Source organism: Somniosus microcephalus, chromosome 2 (assembly GCF_052327205.1).
Source record: "Somniosus microcephalus isolate GS21.2 chromosome 2, FLI_Smic_1.0, whole genome shotgun sequence".
Taxonomy (NCBI): domain Eukaryota; kingdom Metazoa; phylum Chordata; class Chondrichthyes; order Squaliformes; family Somniosidae; genus Somniosus; species Somniosus microcephalus.
The window spans coordinates 98,792,049-98,819,814 of record NC_140988.1 but is presented as its reverse complement, the minus strand read 5'-3'; the positions used below and the strand labels follow the sequence as shown (position 1 = coordinate 98,819,814).

At 48.2% G+C, this 27,766-nt stretch overlaps 1 pseudogene across 1 annotated transcript in view; it reads left to right on the top strand.

Moving 5' to 3' along the window:
• LOC147122828 (uncharacterized) overlaps positions 1-27,766 on the top strand; it is a 1,078,287-nt pseudogene that overhangs the window by 718,738 nt on the left and 331,783 nt on the right. The window contains exon 15 of the transcript XR_015080342.1: positions 5,327-5,473. The product of XR_015080342.1 is annotated as an uncharacterized LOC147122828 (transcript). The remainder of the gene's footprint in view (positions 1-5,326; positions 5,474-27,766) is intronic.

Here is a 27,766-nt window from a genome sequence, read left to right as displayed (position 1 = left end):
TAAGTAGGGTGAAGCGTTTGCCGGCTAGGTAGTGGCGCCAGTGGCGCACTGCCTCCACGATGGCTTGGGCCTCCTTTTCCACGGAGGAGTGTCTGATCTCGGGCCCTTGGAGGGTCCTCGAGAAGAAAGCTACGGGCCGCCCCGCCTGGTTGAGGGTGGCCGCCAAGGCAAAGTCAGACGCATCACTTTCCACTTGAAAGGGAATGTTCTCGTCCACTGCCTGTAGCGTGGCCCGTTCAATATCCTGCTTAATGCTTTTGAAGGCGGCGTGGGCCTCAGCAGAGAGCGGAAAAGAGGATGCTTTCAAGAGGGGGCGGGCTTTGTCGGAGTAGTTGGGGACCCATTGGACATAATAAGAAAATAACCCCAGGCACCTTTTCAGGGCTTTGGGAGTGTTGGGCAGGGGCAGCTCCCATAGGGGGCGCAATCGGTCGGGGTCTGGTCCGATTTCCCCATTCTCCACCATGCTGCCTAGTATGCAGAGGCGCGTAGTGTTGAAAACGCACTTGTCCTCGTTGTAAGTGAGGTTGAGTTTTTGTGCGGTTTTCAGGAACCTCTCGAGGTTCGAGTCGTGATCCTGCTGGTTGTGACCGCAGATGGTGACGTTGTCGAGGTAGGGGAAGGTTGCCTGCAAGTGGTGGTCATCGACCATGCGGTTCATCTCCCTCTGGAAGACCGAGACCCCGTTCGTCACCCCAAAGGGGACTCTGAGGAATTGGTAGAGGCGTCCGTTCGCCTCGAAGGTGGTGTACGGGCGGTCCTCTGGTCTGATAGGGAGCTGGTGGTACGCTGACTTGAGGTCGATGGTGGAGAACACCCGGTATTGGGCGATTTGGTTCACCATCTCGGATATGCGGGGTAGCGGGTAGGCATCTAGCTGGGTGTATAGATTAACCGTCTGGCTATAATCTATCACCATCCGCTTCTTCTCGCTACCCCTCACCACCACCACTTGGGCGCGCCACGGGCTGTTGCTGCATTCGATAATGCGCTCCTTCAGGAGCCTGTCTACCTCGGTCGCGATAAACCGCCTGTCCTCCCAGCTGTACCTCCTGCTTTTGGTCGCTATTGGCCGGCAGTTGGGAGTAAGGTTCGCGAATAGCGAAGGCGGCTTTACCTTCAGGGTAGCCAGACCGCACACTGTGAGGGGTGGCTGGGACCCACCGTAATTGAGCGTGATGCTTTGGTGGTGGCACTGGAAATCCAGGCTCAAGATCACGCTCGCACATAGATTCTTCATGATTAGTAATTTAAAATTATCGTATACAGTTCCGTTAACCGACAATTGTACCGCGCAGTAACCCATAACGGTCGATGTCTGGGTTTTATCAGCCATAGAGATGGTGCCCCGAGCATGGACCACCGTTAGAAAGAGTTGTTGTGCTAGTTCCGGGTGGATAAAACTCTCCGTGCTTCCACTGTCAAATAAACATTTAACCCCGCACCCGTCTACCTCGATGTCCACCATTGATTTGGATAGCGGGTGCGGTCTGGTCTGGTCCACTGTGACCGATGCTACTGTAGGGCCCTGATCGAGACAAGATGGCGTCCACGCTGCCTGCTCACAAGATGGCGGACCCCACGAGGTCGGGCAAGATGGCGTCCAAGATGGCCGCTCCCACGGCGCACACGCGGCGTTGGCGGGTTTTCCAGCGGGTTTCCCTCTGCACACCTTCCCAAAGTGCCCCTTCTTACCGCACTTAAAGCAGGTGGTGCCTTTCGCCGGGCACAGGTTTCTGATGTGCTTCGGCTGCCCGCAGAAGTAGCAGTTGGGGCCCCGACGCGTCGCGGCTGTCGTAGGGCTTCTGGGGGGAGAGCGGGGCCCCGACGGTGTCGGGCTGCCGGGCGGGGAAGATGCCTTCCAAGATGGCGGCGCCCTTGGTGCACACGTGGCGGCATGGGCGGCGCGTGCCGAAGAGCAGGCGTCCGAGTTTCTCTGGGCCACATCCAGGGATTGCGCTGTGTCCACAGCCTATTTCAGTTCCAATCCCGTTTTTTCCAGTAGTCTCTGCCGGATGTAAGTGGAGCTGAAGCCTGCGATAAAGGCATCACGAACAAGCTCGTCAGTGTACACTGCGGCTTTTACATCTTGGCACTTGCAGTCTTTGCCAAGCATTTTCAGGGTGACTAGGAACTCATCCAGCGATTCCCCAGGTCGCTGTGTGCGAGTAGCGAGCAGATGCCTAGCGTACACCTCGTTCGTAGGCTGCTGGTAATGCGCCTTTAGGATGTCGCAGGCGGCCGGGTACGTGTCGGCGTCTTGGATGAGGGGGTAAACCCGGTGGCTTACCCAATTCCGCAGGATTCCGAGTTTCATACTTTCAGCGGCCGTAGCGCCTGTGATGGCTGCGGAATTGTCCAGGAAGAATTCCATACACTTAAACCAGTGTCCGAATCGTGCCGATGCGTCCGAAGCATGCGGGTCCAAATCCAAACGTTCGGGTTTCAAGAGTTGGTCCATTGCGTTGAAAATTGAGTTAATAAAATTGATGTGCCTCAATGAATCCGAGACTCAACGTTAACGGAGCAAAGCAAGGCTTTTATTAACTCAGAAAGTAATACACATTGGAGTAGTGTCTCTCATCCAGAGATCTGCTGTACTGGATGTGAGACACGCTGGGCCTGCTTAAGTAGGGGCCAGGTATGGGCGGAGCCCTACACACAATACAATACAGGTAAGGAAATGAAACTGAAACTAAACTAAACACAGAGAATACAGTGCCTGATGAATGGCATATTTCATCACACACAGCACCATCAAACTCCATGTGCTCAGGCCAAGGCAATCGAGTACCTATCACCAAATGTCAGATATAACATTTCCTCCCCCCTCACAGAATTTCAAACATGAAATGTAGTGACAAAGTCCTGTAGGTGGCCAGGGCGAGAACGTGTACGAACAGGCCGAGGTGTGGACTGGTGAGGAGCAGGCTGAGGCACAACATCTGCTTGAGGGTTGGCTGGCTGAGCACATGTGCATCCCACCACTCTGGGGGTAAGGCTTGGGGGTTAGGTCCATATAATCCCACATCAGGGGGTGCTGGCACCTTCCGAAGGCGGCTGGCATGCCACCGAGAGCCGTCAGTGAGGCAGAAAATGGCTGGTCCAAGTTGGCGGCTGATTTGGAGAGGGGAGGACCAGAATGACGCCATCTTATTATTGCGGTGAGGCCTGCGGACTCTGACCCAATCGGAGACTGAGATGTTGGGCGCCTTGGCCCTCTTCGACTGGTTGAAGCAGAGTTTCATCTTCTCCTGCTGTCTAGCGACTGTGGCTTGAGCCGGTGGAGCAGGGCTCTGAGCTAGCGAGGGGCGGAGCCTGCCAAGGGGCAGCATGAGCTCACGGCCTAGCATGAGGGATGCGGGTGGGACCCCTGTAGTGGAATGCTGGGAGGCTCTGAGGTGCAGCAGTGTGTGGAGGAGGGCCTTGTCAAACGCACACCCCTGGGATAGGTGCGCTCTGAGGCCATTTTTCAGTGTCTGGTTAAAACGCTCCACCCCCCCCATTTAACTCGGGGTGGTAGTACGCTGTGCGAATGTGATGGATGCCCTTGCTCTCAAGGTAAGAGGAGCGTTCCGAAGAGACCATTTGGGGGCCATTGTCTGTGGTGATGGCCTTTGGATGCCCCCAGCGGGAGAAGAGGGACTCAAGGATATCAATGATGACCCGAGAGGTAACGGAGCCCACGGCAGTGACCTCTGGCCATTTTGAGTGCAGGTCATAGGTCACCACTAGGAACCGTTGATGGTGGGGGACACCATGGATCTCCCCGCAGACGTCCAGCTGCAGGTGCTCCCAGGGTTGAGAGGGCCAGGCAAGGGGTTGCAGGGGTGGGGGAGCTTGGTGGCCAGTCTTGCCACTTACAAGGCAGGCTGCACAGTCCTTGACCAGGGCCTCGATTTCCCTGTCGATACCCAGCCACCACACTAGGTCTCGGCATCGTTGTTTGAGCTTCACTATGCCCAAGTGGCCCTCATGCGCCATGGATAAAACACGCGCACGAAGGGCACTTGGGACCACAGTGCTGGGACCACAGTGCAGAGCCCACGTGCAACACAGGAGTCATTCCAGCAGGAGAGCTCCTCTTTAACTCTGGAGTAGGCAGACAGTTCCTCAGGCACCTTGCGAGGCCAGCCATCTCTGATGAAGGTGCACAGCTGGGAGAGGGCCGGATCCTGTTCAGAGGCCTCTTTGAGCGCCTGGAGAGAGACTGTAGTTTGGAGAGGCGTGTGCAGCATCTGGATGCTATCCTGTTCCACTTGTTCAGACCCGACGAGTGGGGCTGGGGCAGAGACAGTGCGGGAGAGCAGATCTGCAACAACATTGTCACGTCCTGGTGTGAACTGGAGACTGAAATTGTATTGGCAGAGGCGGTCAGACCAGCGGTGTAGACGCAGTGGTCTGTGGCCCGTGCCGGATGTCGACAGCAGGGCATTGAGAGCCTGGTGATCGGTTCGCAGGGTGAAGGCACGGCCATACGTGTACAGGTGCCATAACAGCGCAGTGCTTGCGTACCCCGGGGCGCAGTTAGTTCGAAGCATCCCCTGGGATCACGTGGGCCATGGAGAGCCAATGGTAGCAGGGAATCTGTATTCATAGATTTGACAGGAAAACCTGTCAAATCTATGAATACAATTCAGCCCCAAAATGTAACTAAAACTTCAAATAATTTTTTTTTTTAATCATATTTTTAAAATAACTATAAATTACATAAAATAACTATTTTAAACAATAATTTAAATTTTTGAAAAAATTAATTACCGTTTCTAACAGGGCTAAAAATAAACTTACCTTTCTTTAAAATATTTAAAAATAATAAACCTGTGGAAAAAATGTTTTAATTTTACTTAATTCACCACTTACCTTGTTAAAAGCAGGCCTTGTGACTGCTTTTTATAAGCATAGCTGCTGGAGACTTACCCTCCTGGAAAATCCTGCAAAAAAAACGGAAGTTCCAGGCGTACGCGCTGCCTCTCCGGCGCACGCGTTCGACCTGTGAACCCCTTCCTTTAAGGGAACGGAAGTTCCGGTTTCCCGCGCATGCGCAGTGCATGCACGAAACCAGCACTTTCGTTGGGCCTACGCGTGAGTACCCAGCGCGTACTCACCCGTGGGACCCGAAGTTCTGGCCACAAGGTCAGCATTTATTGCCCATCCCTAGTTGCCCTTGAGAAGGTGGTGGTGAGCCACCTTCTTGAACTGCTGCAGTCAGTGTGGTGAAGGTACTCTCACAGTGCTGTTAGGGAGGGAGTTCCAAGGTTTTGACCCAGTGATAGTGTCATTCCTTTAATCCTTTGGCTTCCATTTTTAATTCTTTCCCTTATAGGCAGCAGCAATTGTACATGAAGAAACTCTTTGCCATTTATAACCGACCAAAAAACATTGAAATGAAGGCACGGCAAAACAAATTGCTCATGGAAAAGATCCTACATGAAGTTGAAAGAAAAATGGATATTGAAACATATGAAAGACGGTAAGCAAATTATACCTATTTTACGTTTCCCTACTTTTTTCTGAACTTCCTCTCATGCTGTACACCATTCTTTGGCTGGGAGATGATACGCTCCCAGACCCCTACCAATTCCACTTTTGATTCAGCCACCAGGATGTGCACGAGAGTGGCCTGGACTGTCCGCCACACCAAATTATTCTATTTCCCTGTGAGGAAGCACCACGGACCCTCTTTGGAGTTTGTAGATTTGTAAGAAGGCTGCCTAACGACTATTCAATATGAGTTGATTTTATTTTAGTGTCCACTGATCAAAGGCAAGAGGTAACGCTTTTCTCAGCTAACATTTCAAAAAATTCACAGATGCTTTACCTATTCTACGTTTTTCTTTTGCTTCTTAAATAAAGAAGTGAGTGGTGAGGCACTGGCCCAAGGAGGTAGAGTAAGGCACATCTTTTCATCTCTTAAGACCAGCGTTCAATTCAATCCAAGAGCTGGGTTCATAAAAGGATTATCTCCACCTCATGGCGGTTAAGAAATACGAAACAAATAATATTTGCCATTCACCACAGGAACAGGTCTGCAAAGGCAACCTGCTCTTATCCTGACATTTTTAGCTCCAGGAGGTCTGGACGAAAAGTCTGGATAATGGAAATGACACCTGTGGATGCACTGAGAATGCTCCTCTCAGTTGGAAGTTGAACTTGCCACTTATCACTGCCTGCAACCTTCACTGTAACTGATGTGGGAGCACTAAATATCGTCACAGTTGATAGGAAGAGTAAAATAAAAAATCGTTCCGCAGCATTGCTAAGCCTTTATGCAGTCTGGGAGCTAACCTATGCATTTAAGTAAATTCTTTAAAACAATTATTGCCTGCATTTAAGTAAAAAAAATACATTGCATAGTCTGGGTATGTCATTAATTTCTAATATCTTAAAACCTTTAAACAGTGGTATGTGTAACAGACAACAAAATTCAGATTTAACCTAGTTACTGAATAGCTGAAAGATGCGAGCAGATCAGGTTATGCTCCAGGTGTTGGCAATAGAAACATAGAAACATAGAAGATAGGAGCAGGAGTAGGCCATTCGGCCCCTCAAGCCTGCTCCGCCATTCAATGCGATCATGGCTGATCATCCGAGTTCAGTACCCGGTCCCTGCTTTCTCCCCATACCCCTTGATCCCTTCAGCCTTAAGAAATATATCCAACTCCTTCTTGAATATATTTAATGAAATCGCCTCTACTGCCTTCTGTGGTAGAGAATTCCACAGGTTCACCACTCTCTGGGTGAAGAAATTCCTCCTCATTTCTGTCCTAAAAGGCCTACCCCTTATCCTTAGACTGTGACCCCTGGTTCTGGATTCCCCGACCATCGGGAACATCCTCCCTGCATCTAGTCTGTCCAGTCCTGCCAGAATTTTATCAATTTCAATGAGATCCCCTCTCATTCTTCTAAACTCCAGCGAGTACAAGCTCAATCGACCCAATCTCTCCTCATACGTCATTCCTGCCATCCCAGGTATCAGCCTGGTGAATCTTCGCTGAACTCCTTCCATGGCAAGAATATCCTTCCTCAAATAAGGCGACCAAAACTGTACACAATACTCAAGATGTGGTCTCACCAAGGCCCTGTACAACTGCAGCAAGACATCCTTGTTCCTGTACTCAAACCCTCTCGCTATGAAGGCCAACATACCATTTGCCTTCTTAACCGCCTGCTGCACCTGCATGCTTACCTTCAGCGACTGGTGCACAAGAACACCCAGGTCTCGTTGCACTTCCCCTTCTCCCAATCTATTGCCATTCAGATAATAATCTGCCTTCCTGTTTTTGCCACCAAAGTGGATAACCTCACATTTATCCATGTTATATTGCATCTGCCATGCTTCTGCCCAATCACCCAACCTGTCCAAATCATCCTGGAGTTTCTCGGCATCCTCCTCACAGCACACACGCCCACCCAGCTTTGTGTCGTCTGCAAATTTGGAGATATTACATCTAGTTCCCTTGTCTAGATCATTAATATATATTGTGAATAGCTGGGGTCCAAGGACCGATCCCTGCGGTACCCCACTAGTCACTGCCTGCCACTCGGAAAAAGACCCGTTTATTCCAACTCTTTGCTTTCTACCTGCCAACCAGTTCTCTATCCAAGTCAATACCTTGCCCCCAATCCCATGTGCCTTAACTTTACACGCTAATCTCTTATGTGTGACCTTATCGAAAGCCTTCTGAAAGTCCAAATACACCACATCCACTGGTTCTCCCTTATCTATTTTACTAGTTACATCCTCAAAAAATTCCTGTAGATTAGTCAAGCACGATTTACCTTTTGTAAATCCATGTTAACTTTGTCCGATCCTGTCACTGTTTTCCAAGTGCTCTGCTATTACATCTTTTATAATGGACTCTAGCATTTTCCGCACTACCGATGTCAGGCTTACCGGTCTGTAATTCCCCGTTTTCCCTCTACCACCTTTTTTGAATAGTGGGGTAACATTAGCTACCCTCCAATCCATGGGTACTGTTCCAGATTCCATCGAATGTTGGAAGATGATCAGCAATGCATCTACTATTTCTAGGGCCACTTGCTTAAGTACCCTAGGATGTAGATTATCAGGCCCTGGGGATTTATTGGCCTTCAATCCCATCAATTTCCCTAACACCATTTCCCTACAAATACTGATTTCTTTCAGTTCCTCCCTTTCATCAGACTCTATGTTCCCCGACATTTCTGGGAGGTTATTTGTGTCCTCCTTTGTGAAGACAGAACCAAAATATGTATTTAATTGGCCTGCCATTTCTTTGTTCCCCATTATAAATTCCCCTGGTTCTGACTGCAAGGGACCTATGCTTGACTTCACCAATCTTTTTCTCTTCACATATCTATAAAAGCTTTTACAGTCAGTTTTTATGTTTCCTGCAAGCTTACTCTCATATTCTATTTTCCCACCTTTTTTCTTATATTTTTATGCCAAACTGGGATGAACAAATTCTGTAGTTCATCCATGCGGTCTTTGAATGTTTGCCATTGCCTATCCACCGTTAACCCTTTGAGTGACATTCCCCAATGAATCCTACCCAATTCGCGCCTCATACCATCGTAGTTTCCTTTATTTAAATTCAGGACCCTAGTCTCTGAGTCAACTACTTCATTCTCCATCTTAATGAAGAATTCAATCATATTATGATCGCTCCGACCCAAGGGGCCTCGTACAACAAGATTGCTAATTAATCTTTTCTTGTTACAAAATACCCAGTCTAAGATGGCCTGATCTCTGGTTGGTTCCTCGACATATTGGTCCAGGAAACCATCCCGTAAACACTCCATGAATTCCTCCTCCACAGTATTGTTACTAATTTGGTTAGCCCAATCTATATGTAGATTAAAGTCACCCATGATGACTGCTGTGCCCTTTTTGCATGCTTCTCTAATTTCCCTTTTAATGCCATCCCCAACATCTGCATTACTGTTTGGAGGTCTATATACCACTCCCACTAACATTTTCTGCCCCTTGGTATTTCTCAGTTCTACCCATACAGATTCCACATCATCAGAGCTAATATCCTTCCTTACAGTTGTGTTAACTCAGTATTACAGGCTACGTCTACTGATATTATGGGACAGTTGTAATGCTTTGTGTAAAGTCAAACCCAGAACTTTTAGAGCCAAGGGAGCATCCACTGAGATTACTTTGAAAATGCCAAAAGTTTAGGGTTGAGGAGACTACCGGGGCTAAATTCAATAGCCCCCGAAAATAGGTGCAGGGATAGCGATGCGCGATTAACCCGTGCCCATTCAATGTAACGCAGGCAGCATGCCAACTTCGTCTGAGGACCTGGATGCAGTGCTGCAAGAAGTTCAGTGAACTCACACGAGTGGTCAAGGTCAGTGAATGCATCTTCAAATGCCATATCCTACCAAATGCACCACTAGCCCTCAGCCACTGCTCAATGCACCACACCCCATCACTTACCTATCAACAATCTCTATCAATTGGGACTGATACCTAACATTCATAGCTTCACCTCACCCTCACACACGTAGCACTGCTACAAGCCTCACACCCACATCTCACAGCTTGCACACACTGCCAGCTATTCAACCATGACAGCCACATCACCCAAACAGATTGCACGACATTCACTGACAGACTTCCCTCTTGCAGGACCAGGTGGCGCACAACGAGAGGCAGCAGGAGGTAAGCGGCGGGGGACAGGCACGTCTGCATCTCCTAACCCCCCACGGAGGAGATGGTGCTGACTATTATTGGGAAACATAGAAACATAGAAGATAGGAGCAGGAGTAGGCCATTCGGCCCTTTGAGCCTGCTCCGCCATTCAATGAGATCATGGCTGATCATTCAAATTCAGTACCCTGTCCCTGCCTTCTCCCCATATCCCTTGATCCCTTTAGCCTTAAGAAATATATCCAACTCTTTCTTGAATATATTTAATGAACTGGCCTCCACTGCCCTCTGTGGCAGAGAATTCCACAGGTTCACCACTCTTTGGGTGAAGAAATTCCTCCTCATTTCAGTCCTAAAAGTCCTACCCCTTATCCTTAGACTATGACCCCTGGTTCTGGACTCCCCGACCATTGGGAACATCCTTCTAGCATCTAGTCTGTCCAGGCCTGACAGAATTTTATAAGTTTCGGTGAGATCCCCTCTCAATCTTCTAAACTCCAGTGAGTATAAGCCCAATCGACGCAATCTCTCCTCATACGTCATTCCTGCCATCCCAGGTATCAGCCTGGTGAATATTCGCTGCACTCCTTCCATGGCAAGAACGTCCTTCCTCAGATAAGGCGACCAAAACTGCACACTATACTCAAGGTGCGGTCTCACCAAGGCCCTGTACAACTGTAGCAAGACGTCCTTATTCCTGTACTCGAACCCTCTTGCTACGAAGTCCAACATATCATTTGCCTTCTTAACCGCCTGCTGCACCTGCATGCTTACCTTCAGCGACTGGCGCACAAGAACACCCAGGTCTCTTTGCACTTCCCCTTCACCCAATCTATTGCCATTCAAATAATAATTTGCCTTCCTGTTTTTGCCTCCAAAGTGGATAACCTCACATTTATCCACATTATAGTGCATTTGCCATGTTTCTGCCCCATCACCTAACCTGTCCAAATTGTACTGGAGTTTCATGACATCCTCCTCACAGCATACCCTCCCACCCAGCTTTGTGTCATCTGCAAATTTGGAGATATTACATCCAATTCCCTCATCCAGATCATTAATATATATTGTGAACAGCTGGGGTCCTAGGACCGATCCTTGCAGCACCCCACTAGTCACTGCCTGCCACTCGGAAAACGACCCGTTTATTCCAACTCTTTGCTTTCTGTCCGCCAACCAGTTCTCTATCCAAGTCAATACCTTGCCCCCAATCCCAATGCGCCTTAATTTTGCACGCTAATCTCTTATGCGGGACCTTATCGAAAGCCTTCTGAAAGTCCAAATATACCACATCCACTGGTTCTCCCTTATCTATTTTACCAGTTACATCCTCAAAAAATTCCAGTAGATTAGTCAAGCATGAGTGCCATTCCCCAATCAATCCTACCCAACTCGCTCCTCAGACCATCATAGTTTCCTTTATTTAAATTGAGGACCCTAGTTTCTGAGTCAACTACTTCATTCTCCATCTTAATGAAGAATTCGATCATATTATGATCGCTCCGACCCAAGGGGCCTCGTACAACAAGATTGCTAATTAATCCTTTCTCGTTACATAATACCCAGTCTAAGATGGCCTGATCCCTGGTTGGTTCCTCGACATATTGGTCCAGGAAACCATCCCGTAAACACTCCAGGAATTCCTCCTCCACAGTATTGTTACTAATTTGGTTAGCCCAATCTATATATAGATTAAAGTCACCCATGATGACTGCTGTGCCCTTATTGCACGCTTCTTTAATTTCCCTTTTAATACCATCCCCAACCTCCGCCTTACTGTTTGGAGGTCTATATACCACTCCCACTAATGTTTTTTTCCCCTTAGTATTTCTCAATTCTACCCATACAGATTCCACATCATCAGAGCTAATATCCTTCATTACCATTGTGTTAATCCCTTCTTTAACCAGTAATGCTACCCCACCTCCCTTTCCTTTTTGCCTATCTTTCCTGAATATCGAATACCCCTGGATGTTGAGTTCCCAGTCTTGCCCATCCTTGAGCCACGTTTCCGTAATCCCAACCAAATCATATTCATTTACCCCTATTTGCGCAGCCAATTCATCCACCTTATTACAAATGCTCCTCGCATTAAGGCACAAAGCCTTCAGGCTTGTTTTTTTAACGTTCTTAGACCTATTAGAATTATTATTTACTGTGGCCACGTTTGATTTAAACCCTTGATTTCTCTGACTGCCACTTTTGTTTTTCTCCTTCCTGTCTTTTGCTTTTATCCTTGTTTCCCTATCCTCTGTCTCCCTGCTCAGGTTCCCAACCCACTTCCATTTTAGTTTCAACCCTCCCCCACAGCACTAGCAATCAAACCCCCTAGGACATCGGTTCCAGCCCTGCCCAGGTGCAGACCGTCCGGTTTGAACTGGTCCCACCTCCCCCAGAACCGGTTCCAATGTCCCAGGAATTTGAATCCCTCCCCCTGGCACCATTCCTCTAGCCATGTATTCATCTGAAGTATCCTTCTATTTCTACTCTGACTAGCACGTGGCACTGGTAGCAATCCTGAGATTACTACCTTTGAGGTCCTGCTTTTTAATTTACCTCCTAACTCCCTATATTCCGCTTTTAGGACCTCATCCCGCTTTTTACCTACATCGTTGGTGCCTATATGCACCACGACAACTGGCTGTTCACCCTCCCCTTCCAAGATGTTCTGCAGCCGCTCGGAGCCATCCTTGACCCTTTCACCAGGGAGGCAACACACCATCCTGGAGTCTCGTTTGCGGCCGCAGAAACGCCTATCTATTCCCCTTACAATTGAATCCCCTATTACTATAGCTATACCACTCTTTTTCCTCCCATTCTGTGCAGCAGAGCCACCCCTGGTGCCAGGAAGTTGGCTGCTGCTGCCTTCCTCCGATAAGCCATCCCCCCCAACACTACTCAAAGTGGTGTATCTGTTGGAGAGGGGGATGGCCAGAGGGGACCCCTGCACTACTTGCCTGCGCCTAGTACTCTGCCTGTTGCTGAGGCCGTGGCCAGCGGTGGGGCTGAAACCATTGTGCATTTCTCCTTACACATACCCAAGAACTAGAAACTGCCCAGGCAGTGGTGGAAGAGCAAGAAGACAGTGATGATGAAGACACACCGTCACTTGATTTCACACTCGCAGCCGCCAGCTCAGATACTAACACTCCGCGTAATTTAGAGGATAGCATAGAGGTGGGATCTGCAGGTTGTGAGACACTGGGCACAAGTGGCCTGCAGCCAGTGCAGGGGCATGGATAGCTCAGGTGCCAGCCCGCCAGAGGGCGAGGTTGCACATGAGTTCTGCTGCAGAAGACTCAGATGAGGACTTCGATGGGGCAGGCTACAGAAGAAGGCTGATAGGTATGCACAATTAAATGCTTGGTGCATTGGAACACCTGTCAGAAAGCCTGCATACAATGTCAAGGAGCATGGAGGAGTCCAGCACCAACTTAGCACAGGGCTTTGCACAGAGCTTGGAGTCCATCCTTTCCACATGGAACTGGTGGCCAACTCCATTAGCACACTTGTGGACCCAACCATGATGCAGTGTCTGGTGAATGATGCGCATTGCAGCACAAGCAGCAGCCACCCAACGTCTGGGTGCTACAGTGGAATCTCAGACTGCTGTCATGCAAGATCAGCTTGCAGCCATACAAGCTCACATTGCTGCCATCATGGCTATGGATTCCAGTGTTCAAAGGGGCTTGCAGGGTGTCACAGCAGTCCAGCAATCTGCCCTCCAACAGATTACTAGGATTTCTGAGGCGCTGCCCCGGGAAAGTGGCAGTGGCTCCATGGAGCACAAATCTGCTGTCCTCTCTCAGATAACAGCATTTGTCCTCCCACCCTTGCCACCCCACCAGTGCCCTTACTGCTGCCGGTCATCCAGCCAGCCCAGACTGCTGCTGCCGATGCCGAGATGGTGCCGTCCGCAGCTGAGCCTTCTAGGCTCAGAGCTGCTTGAGGTCATCCTGCAAGGCCATCTGCAGTCTCTTCACTAAAAGTCAGCAGCCTTTCACTAACCATGCTATAGCAGTGGGGTAGCACTACTTAGGAGCACTAGGACAGGCAAAGGCACATGGATGACATGCACTAAGGGAAAGCAGAAGGGTGACTAGTTTACATTTGTATGCAATATGACATGATTTGATTTATAAATTTGGTTTGGAATGCTAATTTTGCGGAGGCTTTGATTTTTGCATTGTGGCCAAACAGACACTGTGATGGTCAATGAATGAGGGAAGGAAAGGAGTGGGACTGTTGGTGAATGGGAAATTAGCATTACGGTTACCAGTGTCGCACTCGGATGAGTTCTTCACATACAGCCCGACCAGAAAGGGGCTGTCTGGGTTGCTTCCTCCCTTCCTCTTCCTCCTCCTCCTCTCCCTCCTCCTCCTCCTGCTGTTCCTCAGCTCCTCACCATATAGCTGGTAGCAAAGGCTGTGCCCTCATGGCGAGGTGGTGCAGCATGCAGCAGACCACCACGAATCTTGACACGGGCTCTGCCGAGTACTGAAGGGCTCCTCCAGAGTGGTCCATGCAGCGGAAGCATTGTTTCAGCATGCTAATGATCTGCTCTATCACATTTTGTGTGACAGCATGGCTTTCATTGTCTGCTTTCTGCGCACGTGTGCGTGGGTTGCACACTGAAGTCATCAGCCATGTCATCAGCGGATAGCCCTTGCCGTCCAGTAGCCATTCTTTGGCCTGTCATGGTGGCTCAAGTGCAGTTGGTACAGTGGACTGCCGCAGAGTGAAGGCATCATGACCGAGCATTCACCTGCATGATTCACTGCCTGTGGTCGCATATCAGCTGGACGTTGAGGGAAAGGAATCCCTTTCAGTTCCGGTAAGTGGCAGAGTTGACATGTGTCGCCTGCACAGCGACGTGCGTGCAGTCAATGGAACCCTGCATCATGGGGAAGCCTGCAATCCTTGCGAAGCCATGTGCTCGCGCCACCTGCTGGTCTCTGACAAGAGAGAATGAAATGTAGTCAGCTCTCTTTGAGTAGAGAGCCTCAGTGAGCTCCCTTACACAACCATAGACGGCAAACTGCGAGATGTTGCAAATATCTTCAGCTCCAGCCTGGAAGGAGCCAGGCGCATAAAAGTTCATCGCCACGGTCACCTTCACAGCCGCTGGCAATGCGGTCCCTGCCCTACTCTGAGGTTGCAGTTGTGGCTGCAGCAAGCGGCAGGTTTAAGTGAGGACGTCCTTACTGAAGCGCAGACAGCTCACGCGGATCTGGGGCGGGCGACGTTGGTGGTGTGTGGGGACCTTGCATCTGTCTAGATCCCAGTCTCCAACAAGATATTCCACAGCCCTTGTTAAGCCCGCTCTGTGAGGTTCTCAGCCAATTAATAGGAAACTGGTCTGATGACGTCATTTGATGATGGGTCATCAGCCAGTTTCCTTAAAGGGGCCATATCCAAACTGATTTTGACAGTTCTGCTGTCAGTATTTTGCAGCATTGAGGTGCTGCAAACACTTACAAGCACTGCACAAAGGTGGACGGCCGCACCCAGGCTCTCCCATTACTCCATCTGCTTATGGAGGGAGTCACAGCAGGCAGGTTTTTTTCCCTTCCAATGGGCGGAAGACACCTCCCCAGGACACCAACACAGCCTGGTTGCACATTGCACAGGAGGACACAAGCAGGGATGTCATCAGGAGGACCAGGCTGCAGTGGCGCAAACCTTTCAATGATCTCAGTAGATCACGAAACGTTACTGCCATGCCACGCTCAACCTCATCCTGCTGTGCCACGCATCACATCCCCATCACTCTGCCTTCCCTACCCTACTCCTGCACATCTTTACTCAAACCAACTTACCTTGCACCTCCTCCCATCCTTCTCTATCTACATTATCACTTCCCCATCTCATTAGCCACCACTCACACTCGCCCTCATCCTACTGCAAGCATACCAACTAACAACACACAAGGGTGGGCACTTGGGTGTTTTAGCCAATGTTCATGTAAAGTTTCTGTTAGTGTGCTGTCAAACATTGAAATCTTTATTTTCAACACTTTGCATTCTTGGACAGATTCGTGTGCACCTTTGAAAGTGTCTTAGCGAGTTGCAGTGAATGGTGAGACATAATGGTAACCGCCCCCCCACCCCCCACCATGGTGAGTGTGAAAGGAATGGCTTGGACATTGTAGGGATGCTTTATGGTGCTGGTGGGTTGGTGCCAACCTGGTGCATCGTGTGGCAGCCATGGTGTACAGTGTTAAGTGAAGCTAATCTGGACATGGTGAGGCCATCGCTGGTGTCCCGGGCAGCAATGTGCACGGGTGATGATGCCCTGTGTCCTGTGCAACATTAGTTGATTGCGGAGAAGGTTGGTGTGGATGTTGGTGCTGCTGGTGTGCCCAGTGATGCAGGTGTTGGGGCTGATCATTTTTTGGATTCTGAGGACCAAGGTGAAATTTTTTCAAGGGCACTGATGGAATAGATGGCAGGTGAGGTTGAGAGGACAGAAGTAATCTGTCAATGTTGAGATAGGTTGTTCCAAGGAGGTGACAGTGGATAGAGAGATTACTCCAAACACTTCAAAAGTGCAGAAAGCTCAAAAGTGGGTTCTAAATCTTCTGAGATTGGAAACTGACCAGCTGTAAAATGGCAGGTTTTAAACTACTTTTGCAGCCGTCACCTATTGAAAGAAATAGAGAGTTTTTCAGAACTCGATGGGGGAGTGGGACTAGCTGAGGTTCTCTTGCAAGGAGCCGGCACGGGCTCGATGGGCCAAATGGCCTTCTTCCATGCTGTAACCATTCTATGATTCTATAATTCAGACATGGGTGCATCAGTAGGAATTCCCCTTGGAATACAGCATGACTTGGAGAATGAACAGAGGGCCGCAGAGCAGGACAAGCTGCTGGATGAGGGAGGAGGAGGGGGAGAAGAGCTCTCAGCAGAAGCCCATATCCACCCAGGGTGTTCAGGGAGCAATTCTCCTAGCTGAACCTCAGCAAGGAACAATGGGCTGAATTTTGCCGGCGCTCAGAGGGCAGGTTTGGAGGCGGGTCCATCGCCCTGCAAATTTTTTTCTTTCAGGTACTTATTAAACTCCCTTTTGAAAGGTACTTATCCAACTCCCTCCGGCAGCAAGTGGTTTATGCAGAAGCCTTGAAGTCAGCAAAGAAGTTATTCAAAAAGGGAGGGAGACAGAAAGCAGGAAACTACAGGCCAGTTAGCTTAACATCTGTCATAGGGAAGATGTTAGAAGCTATTATTAAAGACGTTATAGCAGGGCACTTAGAAAAGTTCAAAGTAATCAGGCAGAGTCAACATGGTTTTGTGCAAGGGAAATCATGTTTAAAACCAATTTATTGGAGTTCTTTGAGGAAGTAACATGTGCTGTGGATAAAGGGGAACCAGTGAATATACTGTACTTAGATTTCCAGAAGGCATTTGATAAGGTGCCACATCAAAGGTTATTGCAGGAAATAAAAGCTCATGGTGTAGGGGGTAACATATTGGCATGGGTAGAAGATTGGCTAGCTAATAGGAAACAGAGAGTAGGCATAAATGGGTCATTTTCTGATTGGCAAGATGTAACGAGTGGTGTGCCACAGGGATCAGTGCTGGGGCCTCAACTTTGTACAATTTATATAAATGACGTAGATGAAGGGACCAAAGGTATGGTTGCTAAATTTGCTGATGACACAAAGATAGGTAGGAAAGTAAATTGTGAAGAGGACATAAGGAGGCTACAAAGGGATATAGATAGGTTAAGTGAGTGGGCAAAGATGTGGCAAATGGAGTATAATGTAGGAAAATGTGAAGTTGTCCATTTTGGCAGGAAGAATAAAAAAGAAGCATATTATCTAAGTGGTGAGAGATTGCAGAGCTCTGAGATGCAGAGGGATCCGGGTGTCCTAGTGCATGAATCGTAAAAGGTTACTATGCAGGTACAGCAAGTAATTAGGAAAGCTAATAGAATGTTATCATTTATTGCGAGGGGAATTGAATACAAAAGTAGGGAGGTTATGCTTCAGTTATACAGGGCATTGGTGAGACCACATCTGGAGTACTGTGTACAGTATTGGTCTCCTTATTTAAGGAAGGATGTAAATGCATTGGAAGCAGTTCAGAGAAGGTTTACTAGACTAATACGTGGAATGGGCGGGTTGTATTATGAGGAAAGTTTGGACAGGCTAGGCTTGCATCCGCTGGAGTTTAGAAGAATAAGAGGTGACTTGATTGAAACATATAAGATCCTGAGGGGTCTGGACAGGGTGGATGTGGAGAGGATGTTTCCTCTTGTGGGAGAATCTAGAACTAGGGGTCACTGTTTAAAAATAAGGGGTCGCCCATTTAAGACAGAGATGAGGAGAAATTTTTTCTCACAGAGGGTCATAAGTCTTTGGAACTCTCTTCCTCAGAGGGCGGTGGAAGCAGAGTCTTTGAATATTTTTAGGGCACAGGTAGATAGATTCTTGGTAAGCAAGGGGGTGAAAAGTTATCGGGGGTAGGCGGGAATGTGGAGTAATCGGATCAGCCATGATCTTATTGAATGGAGGAGCAGGCTCGAAGGGCCGAGTGGCCTACTCCTGCTCCTAATTCATATGTTCGTATGTTCATATGTAAAACATCCTCCAGCACCTGCCACACCATTCTCTGTAGACTTTAGCAACTTGAAACAACTATAGAAAGCACCAAACACTTGTAGAATTGTAGCAGCAGCCAGAAGAGATCAACCAGCAACTAACCTGTAAGTAGTTGATGATCCCTTTCAGCTGTGCGAGGTTAAGAGAGGGCGTTAGCTAGAGCATTGAGCTCCAAAATGGCAGCCCTGGTGTCAAAGCAGCGTTGCATGCTGATTGTCATCATAATCTACCCGCTCTGCATACTTCCAGCGGACATTCACTGCGTGTGCACGAATGCCTGCACCAACATGCCGTCTGGTGTGATTCGTCCCACAAGTGTGTGCGTGCACCGCGGACGCCATTTTGGAGCTCTAAGGGCGCTACGAATCCAAGTTTTGCACCCTACATGTTTGAAATACCAAAATATAATTTTGGTTCAGATAGCGTTGTAAGTTGCAGATTATTTTATTGTTGACAGTCTTGGACAAGTGCAGTATATGGTGAAAGTTATTTGAATTCGCAGCAATACAACCTACCTCCAAAGTTCATGGTGTCATGGCGAAGGGCCTCCGAATGGACCTTTGGCAATGTGGAAGAGAATCTGTACTGCCTCTCCCACCCACTCACCAAAGGCCTTTGAAATGTAGGTGGAAACTGACTGGCACACCCTCCCCCCCCAGCCTTGAGAAAGCAGCAGATCATACCCCAGGTTCAATTTTTTTTTTTCATTCTGCCCCTCCCTCAGATCATCAGGGCCCAGACCCCAATGCCAACCTGGACCCCTATGGCCAGGCCCAATTCTTCCTCATCTCACTCAGTGTATTGGCCTCCAAACTTACGCTGGATCCTTTTGAGGACATGGAAGTGGGACAGAGGCTCCACCCCCAAACAAGGCCACTAAGAAGTTATGGCAGGAGTTCACCGAAATAGCCCCTCAGTTTTGGCGTCTCTGAATTTAATATTCCCCAGTTGTATTATTTCCTGCTTAAAGTGGTGCAAGTTGAATGAAGAGCTGACTACCGACATCCACCATTATCCCATCAACCTTATTTTCAGGCCCTTGCACACCTCCTGGTAATACCCAAGAGGAATTGCCTCCCCAGTGTTCAGGTCAGCATGAAGCCCCTTCCACAGTTGTGCCACCTGCTGCAATGACACCTGTGGAGAGCCTCCAATATAGAGATGACACTGTAAGATCATTATTGCCCTCAATTATTCTGCCTCCTCCTCTTTCCAGGGTAGCATAGGAATCAACTACATTACCAGGTAATGCTGCCCACACATGTATCAAACGGGTAACTGATGCCTCAGTCAGCATGGCCAGCATTTGCATCTCATTTGCCACTGAATGACAGGCTTCCCAATGCTACTATGCCACTGCCTTTCCCCAAATCATAGGTTACTGATACAACAACAACAACTTGGGGGAAAAATTCAGTATCGCCCCGTTTGGGGCGCCATTATCGGGCGTGCGCAAAGTTTAGCGCCTGGCGTTAATTATCGCCTCTGACGGCAAACTTGGCTTTTTCGCCCCTGGAGGTGATTGGAGTGCTAAATCAGGCGCTTCACACCTGTCTTAAGGCGCAAAGGCCGAGCAGCAAGGCGCTAACTCAGAGCACTGGCGAAGCAAGGAAGGGCAAATCAAAATGAACCTGCAAAGTTCTGCTCAGTACCCAAAACTCCTTCACACAGCGTTGAATCTCTGCAGAAGTCTCTCTCTCTCTCTCTCTCTCTCTCTCTCAGAATGCGTGGTGCAAAAATGTCACCAACAAAAAGAGGCAGGAAGTGGTCACCTTTAAATAGTGCTCCCCCAGTCCCTTTCTGACTGCAAAATGCTCCCCTCAACCTAGCTGCAGGTGGTAAGGCAGGGGGCGCCACTCAATATCCGGTCCCGGGCGATACCGGGGCGTTGCGCACTCGACTGACATCACGATCTTCTGGCGCAGGAGATCGTGGCGGTAGTGTTTAGCACTGCCGCAAAATGTCTAGTTAATCTCGCGAGTGGCGCAAATATCACCGCGCCCGGGCGCTAGTTGCTTTACGCCCCAATAGCACCCTCTTAAGGCGCTAACGGGAGGCGCAAACAACTAAATTTTCCCCCCCCTTGTATTTATATTTATAACATAGTCAAACACCCCAAGGCGCTTCACAAGATCATTATCAAACAAAATTTGACACCAAGCCACATAAAGAGATAATAGGACAAGTCACCAAAAGCTTGGTCAAAGAGGTAGATTTTAAGGAGCATCTTAAAAGAGGAGAGAGGCAGAGAGGCTTAGGGAAGGAATTCCAAAGCCTAGGGCCCAGGCAGCTGAAGGCACGGCCGCCAATGGTGGGGCGATTACAATCAGGGATGCACAAAAGGCCAGAATTGGCAGCTATATGGCCATCTGGGCTACAGGTTCTCACTCCTCCTTTGTCGCAACACTGGGTCCTTCTCACCTGTGGCTCACCTGATGCTACCTTTTGAAGCTCACGAAAGTGCAATCTTCAGGATGTGTGTCGATGTGCTGGTGCTTACAGAGGTTGGTGAGAGACATACATGGCGCTGTGTGGCACTGTCCTGTACTGGGCACTGTTGTCAGGCTGCTCTTCCAAGTCTACAATGGCATTAAAGTGTCAAGTTTCATTCAGAATGCTGGCTCTAAAACATGCCATCAACCAAAATGGTCAACACAAGGTATTAAATCCCTGATCTTAACTTGGCAGGTGCCGACACAGTTGGCAAACCATCCCAACCTCATCAGCATGAGCCCTGGGAGATTTTAACTCCCAGGCTTTAACTGTATAGCCTCAGTCAGATTCCCACCCAAAATTGGTGGGAAGCAGCGGCTAACCTGTGGGTGGGAGCAGAATGTTGGGCGGCAGGAGGCCGCTGCTGGGAAGCACAGAAACACCATTCAGCTAAGTCACGAGTTGGGGGTTTCCGGAGGGCCTCGTGACTGGGAGGCGGGATGGGAAGCCCAGGGCAGGGGAGGCTTAAACTTTCCTTGTGGGGCCCAGAGAAGCACGAGGAAAGTAAAAAAAAAGACTTACCTTTTTTGGAGCACTTCTGGCCCCGACTAGGTTGACCTGGCAGGAAAGCCTCAAAGGCTTCCTTGTGAAGTTCTCTGGTTAAAATAGCAGTTGTGCCCCATTGATGTCAGCAAAGCCCGATCTGCATATTTCAAGAAGGACCCTGTCGCCTGCTCAGAAGAGTAGGTTAAAACCATAGCTTGCGGGATCGGTGGGGGATGTTGGTGGGTGAGTCCAATGAATAATTTTAACCACCCACAACCGCCGCCCCCCCCCCACCCCACCCCAGTTTCTGCCAAGCGGGCAAGGTTGAAATCACCTCTTAATTGTGTGTGATGTAAGTGTGGTTGTGTGCATGTCTGTATGGGAATAAGTAAGAAGGCGAACCAAACATAAGGACTGGATGGTACTGGATAGCTTGACTTCAATTTCCCTACTCCTTTCATGCTTTTATATGGAAGGTACTCCTCAAAGAGAATGTAATGCTCCTAATTTCTAGATTATCATACGTCTGGGCTGTTTTCTCATATTCTGTGCTATCTTGACATGCAAACCTAGAAGTAGTCTTCAGATTCTGTAGGTTGAAAGAGCACATACACTGAGATATACATGTGCCCAACCTGAAACCCATTCTCTGTGTCAGTAAGTGACCGTGCACCATGGAATACACTGCTCCAGAAGGCCATAGATGGAAAATCAATAGAGGTGTTTAAAAGGCAGTCAGATACTTCCTCAGGAAGTAGGGCATGTGGTAAAAAAGACAAGGAATTGAGATTAAAAAGGTAAGCTGTCATGACTAACAGAAATACAAAGCAGACTTGATGAATCAATGGCGTTCCTATTATCCTATCATGCAGCTGGGTTGCATTGTAATGATTTTACATGTGAAGTGCTTGTGATTGTGCCAAGGTTTTCAGTCGTAAATTACAGCTTAAATATCTGCTGTGTTGGAGTATGAATGAAAGGACTGTAAGGTTATGTGAGGGCTTGGCATGGGCCAGCAGTAATGGGCAACAGGTTGGCAGCCGTCACTTGCATACATCTTTACCACCTTCCTGATAAATAATACTGTTAAGTAGTTTTGGCATCTTCCTTAAGGTATGCTATTTTCTTGCCTATCTGTCCCCAAGTCGTGCAAGCAGCTCACATAGTCTTGGCTCTAAGCATAGAGCACTGCTGTCTTCTAGGAAGAGTGCAATGGAGTGCCAAATAGCACAGTCTTTCTCAAACCCAACTGATGCTGTAGCAGCTCCAGTTCACCAGGTCCTACACCATCACTTACTCACTGACTCCATTTTCTGCCTCCTTTTTTATTTTGGCTGCTATTGGTTTCTCCCAGCTACTTTTTTTGTCCCATAGACAAAATCCTCTAAGGTTGGTTTGGTAGGAAGTGAGTGAGTGCTGAGCTCACCATTCTCCAGTCCCACCACTTTAGCAGGACTGGACAGTTTGTACTATTAATTTGACGCAAAATATATAATCCATCTGACAACACTGGGGCTGAAAATCTGTGGTGTAAGTGCTGAGATGCTCCTATTGGGAACCTCCACCTCTGACTTTCTTGGTGAGGGGATTCCATCATTTGCACTTTAGTGGTGGGAATTTGAAAGATCCATGCTCATTTGAGTACATTTTGTGAGCTGGTCAAAAGAAGAGCAGCTTTTTATTTGAAAAGATTTGAAAGTATGCTAATGGCAGCTCAGTCTCACACTTAAGGGGTAATTTTTGACTTTGTGCTTCCAGTGAGGAGCCTCGTCCATCAGGAGCATATATTAGAGATTCAGATCCACACGGTACCTGATTTTACAACTATTAATTTAAATGGTCGGAAAATCATGTGCTGCACGTGCCGGGAGCGCAAAGTCAGAAGATTACCCCTTTAAGTCTTTTGTTTTTAAACATGCTACTTTTAGATGGGCTTTTTGTCTTATACACAAGGACAGTTGCAGACACAAGCACAGTCATGGAAACAAAGATAAGCAGTGCTGCTCATTACTGTTTATTAAAGTAGGTCCATGTTGAGAAGATGTGTATATTTCTGTGCAACTTGTCTGAAATACATGGGAATTATACAGCAATCTGCATAATTAAGATCACCCAGTAGCACACCTCATTAGTGTTTTGATATCCTGTAATAGCAGGAAATTAGTTCTCACTTATGATTATCAAGATCATCTGGAGAGATAAGATGCAGAGCTAATGTATCCCAATATGAAATCGAGCTGCAAATCAGTCTGCACCATTCTGGCACACCGATTAATAAGTCAGTGCAGAGCAGTACTGACAGAGGTCTGGGAACAAGTTGCCTTCTTGGTGAGGGAATAGTGTGTGGAATGAGGTTGAAAATAACATTAATAAGGGGGAGAAAAAGTCAGCGATAATCTTTTTCAATTATTTCTTCATTTTTCTCATCTGTTGACATATGTCTGAGGTTGACATCTGGGGCCGAGAAGCTGCAGCCTCTCCCCGCTCCCAATCAAATTCAGCAGAGTAAGAGTAGGTGTAGATGGGTGCGGAGGCTCCCAGGTCAGGAGTTCTCACATCCTCAGCCCTGCAAAAACTCAGTGGCCTGGTATCCCAAATAGGACCAGGCACCAAGCCATCCACGGGTGGATGTGGGTACCCATTTATACAAGTTCTGTATGCTATGAAGTTCCATTGTCTATTACACTGCACACTTCCCTCCAGTCTGAAAAACAACCGTTCACCGTTCACCAGCACTCTCTGCTTTCTGTCCTTTAGTCAATTTCAGATTCAGGATGCCACTGTCCCTTTAATCCCATGGGCTTTAATTTTGCTTACAAATGTCTTTATAAACAACATCAACCGCACTACTCTCAGCAACCCTCTCCATTACTTCATCAAAAAACTCAATCAAGTTAGTCAAACACGATTTGCCTTGAACAAATCTGTGCTGATTAGCCCATAATTTTCTAAGTGGCAATTAATTTTGTCCCAGATTATTCTCTCTAAACGTTTCCCCACCACTGATGTTAGGCTGACTGGCCTGTAATTGCCAGGTTTATCCCTCTCCCCTTTTTTAAATATAAGAAATCACACAACACCAGGTTATAGTCCAACAGCTTTATTTGAAATCACAAGCTTTCGGAGCGCTGCTCCTTCTTCAGGTGAAGTGGAGAAATGCATAAAGACACAGCTTATATAGTCAGAGAATCATGTCAGATGTTTACAGGTAATCTTTCCAACTGCCATTTATCACACCTCGGCAGAGAGATAATCACAGCAGTCAAAGGTGTGAATGGTGTCCAAACAGGTCAGTCAGGGAAACATTACATCAAAGAACAATGAGGTGGGGTCACAAGGGGTCAAATATTGCAGATGCTGGGGTCTGTATGAAAAACAAAAAAACAGACAAAAAACATTTTTTTTTTTTTGGCTGGAAATCACAGCAGGTCCGGCCGCATCTGTGTAGAGAGAACAAGCCAATGTCGACTCGAGTCTGGATGACCCTGCATCAGGTGGGGTTACATGTAGCGTGACATGAACCCAAGATCTCGGTTAAGGCCATCCTCATGGGTGCGGAACTTGGCTATCAGTTTCTGCTCGACGATTTTGCGTTGTCGTGTGTCTCGAAGGCCACCTTGGCGAATGCTTACCCGAAGATCGGAGGCTGAATGTCCTTGACTGCTGAAGTGTTCCCCGACTGGGAGGGAACACTCCTGCCTGGTGATTGTTGCGCGGTGTCCGTTCATCCGTTGTCGCAGTGTCTGCATGGTCTCGCCGATGTACCATGCTCCGGGGCATCCTTTCCTGCAACGTATGAGGTAGACAACGTTGGCCGAGTCACATGAGTATGTACCATGTACCTGGTGGGTGGTGTCCTCACGTGTGATGATGGTATCTGTGTTGATGATCTGGCATGTCTTGCAGAGGTTGCTGTGGCAGGGTTGTGTGGTGTCGTGGTTGCTGTTCTCCTGGAAGCTGGGTAATTTGCTGCGAACGATGGTCTGTTTGAGGTTAGGCGGCTGTTTGAAAGCGAGTAGTGGAGGCGTGGGGATGGCCTTAGCGAGGTGTTCGTCATCATCGATGACATGTTGAAGGCTGCGAAGAACATGGCGTAGTTTCTCCGCTCCGGGGAAGTACTGGACGATGAAGGGTACTCTGTTGGTTGTGTCCCGTGTTTGTCTTCTGAGGAGGTCTATGCGATTTTTCGCTGTGGCCCGTCGGAACTGTCGATCGACGAGTCGAGCGTCATATCCCGTTCTTACAAGGGCGTCTTTCAGTGTCTGTAGGTGTCCATCGCGTTCCTCCTCGTCTGAGCAGATCCTGTGTATTCGCAGGGCTTGTCCATAGGGGATGGCTTCTTTAACGTGGTTAGGGTGGAAGCTGGAGAAGTGAAGCATCGTGAGGTTGTCCGTGGGCTTGCGGTAGAGTGAAGTGCTGAGGTGTCTGTCTTTGATGGAGATTCGTGTGTCCAGGAATGAGACTGATTCTGAGGAGTAGTCCATGGTGAGTTTGATGGTGGGATGGAACTTGTTGATGTTATCGTGTAGTCTTTTCAGTGATTCTTCGCCGTGGGTCCATAGGAAGAAAATGTCGTCGATGTATCTGGTGTATAGCGTTGGTTGGAGATCCTGTGCAGCGAAGAAGTCTCGCTCGAACTTGTGCATGAAGATGTTTGCGTATTGGGGTGCGAATTTGGTCCCCATGGCTGTTCCGTGTGTTTGGGTAAAGAACTGGTTGTCGAAGGTGAAGACATTGTGGTCAAGGATGAAGCGGATGAGTTGTAGGATGGCGTCTGGAGATTGGCTGTTGTTGGTGTTGAGTACTGAGGCTGTCGCAGCGATGCCGTCATCGTGGGGGATACTGGTGTAGAGTGCCGAGACGTCCATCGTGGCGAGGAGTGTTCCTGGTTCAACTGGTCCGTGGGTGCTGAGCTTCTGTAAGAAGTCTGTAGTGTCACGACAGAAGCTGGGGGTTCCCTGTACGATGGGTTTCAGGATGCCCTCGATATATCCAGAGAGGTTCTCACACAGGGTTCCGTTGCCTGATGCGATAGGACGTCCAGGTGTGTTGGCTTTGTGTATCTTTGGGAGGCAGTAGAAGTCACCCACGCGGGGAGTACGTGGGATGAGAGCATGTAGGATGCTTTGAAGGTCTGGATCGAAGGTTTTGTGTCAGGGAAACATTACATCAAAGAACAATGAGGTGGGGTCACAAGGGGTCAAATATTGCAGATGCTGGGGTCTGTATGAAAAACCAAAAAACAGACAAAAAACATTTTTTTTTTTTTTTTTTTTTTGGCTGGAAATCACAGCAGGTCCGGCCGCATCTGTGTAGAGAGAACAAGCCAATGTCGACTCGAGTCTGGATGACCCTGCATCAGGTGGGGTTACATGTAGCGTGACATGAACCCAAGATCTCGGTTAAGGCCGTCCTCATGGGTGCGGAACTTGGCTATCAGTTTCTGCTCGACGATTTTGCGTTGTCGTGTGTCTCGAAGGCCACCTTGGAGAATGCTTACCCGAAGATCGGAGGCTGAATGTCCTTGACTGCTGAAGTGTTCCCCGACTGGGAGGGAACACTCCTGCCTGGTGATTGTTGCGCGGTGTCCGTTCATCCGTTGTCGCAGTGTCTGCATGGTCTCGCCGATGTACCATGCTCCGGGGCATCCTTTCCTGCAACGTATGAGGTAGACAACGTTGGCCGAGTCACATGAGTATGTACCATGTACCTGGTGGGTGGTGTCCTCACGTGTGATGATGGTATCTGTGTTGATGATCTGGCATGTCTTGCAGAGGTTGCTGTGGCAGGGTTGTGTGGTGTCGTGGTCGCTGTTCTCCTGAAAGCTGGGTAATTTGCTGCGAACGATGGTCTGTTTGAGGTTAGGCAGGTTTGTGATTATCTCTCTGCCGAGGTGTGATAAATGGCAGTTGGAAAGGTTACCTGTAAACATCTGACATGATTCTCTGACTATATAAGCTGTGTCTTTATGCATTTCTCCACTTCACCTGAAGAAGGAGCAGCGCTCCGAAAGCTTGTGATTTCAAATAAAGCTGTTGGACTATAACCTGGTGTTGTGTGATTTCTTACATTTGTCCACCCCAGTCCAACTCCGGCATCTCCACACCGTGGCTTTTTTAAATAGGGGTATAACATTTGCAATCCTCCAGTCCTTTCATTATTTTATAAACCTCAATCAAATCGACCCTGAGTCTACACTTTTCTGAGATTAACAGACCCACCCCTTTAACCGTATCTGGGTAACTAAGTTGTTTTAAACTGGGAATTAGTCTTCTGGCCCTCCTCTGCAGCCTTTCCAAAGCCTTAATATCACCCACCATGTGAGGAGACAAAATTTGGACACCATATTCTAACTGAAGCTTAGCCAAGGTCTTGTGCAAGGACAAAATGGTATGCTTTGTTTTATAATGAATTGTCCTGTGTATTCCACCTAGAACCCTGTTTGCTTTAGCTATAGCTTCAAGGCATTAGTTGTGAACCTTTAGAGAGTAGTGCATAATAACACCCAAATCGCTTTCTTTCACCACTGGCTTCATTCTGTT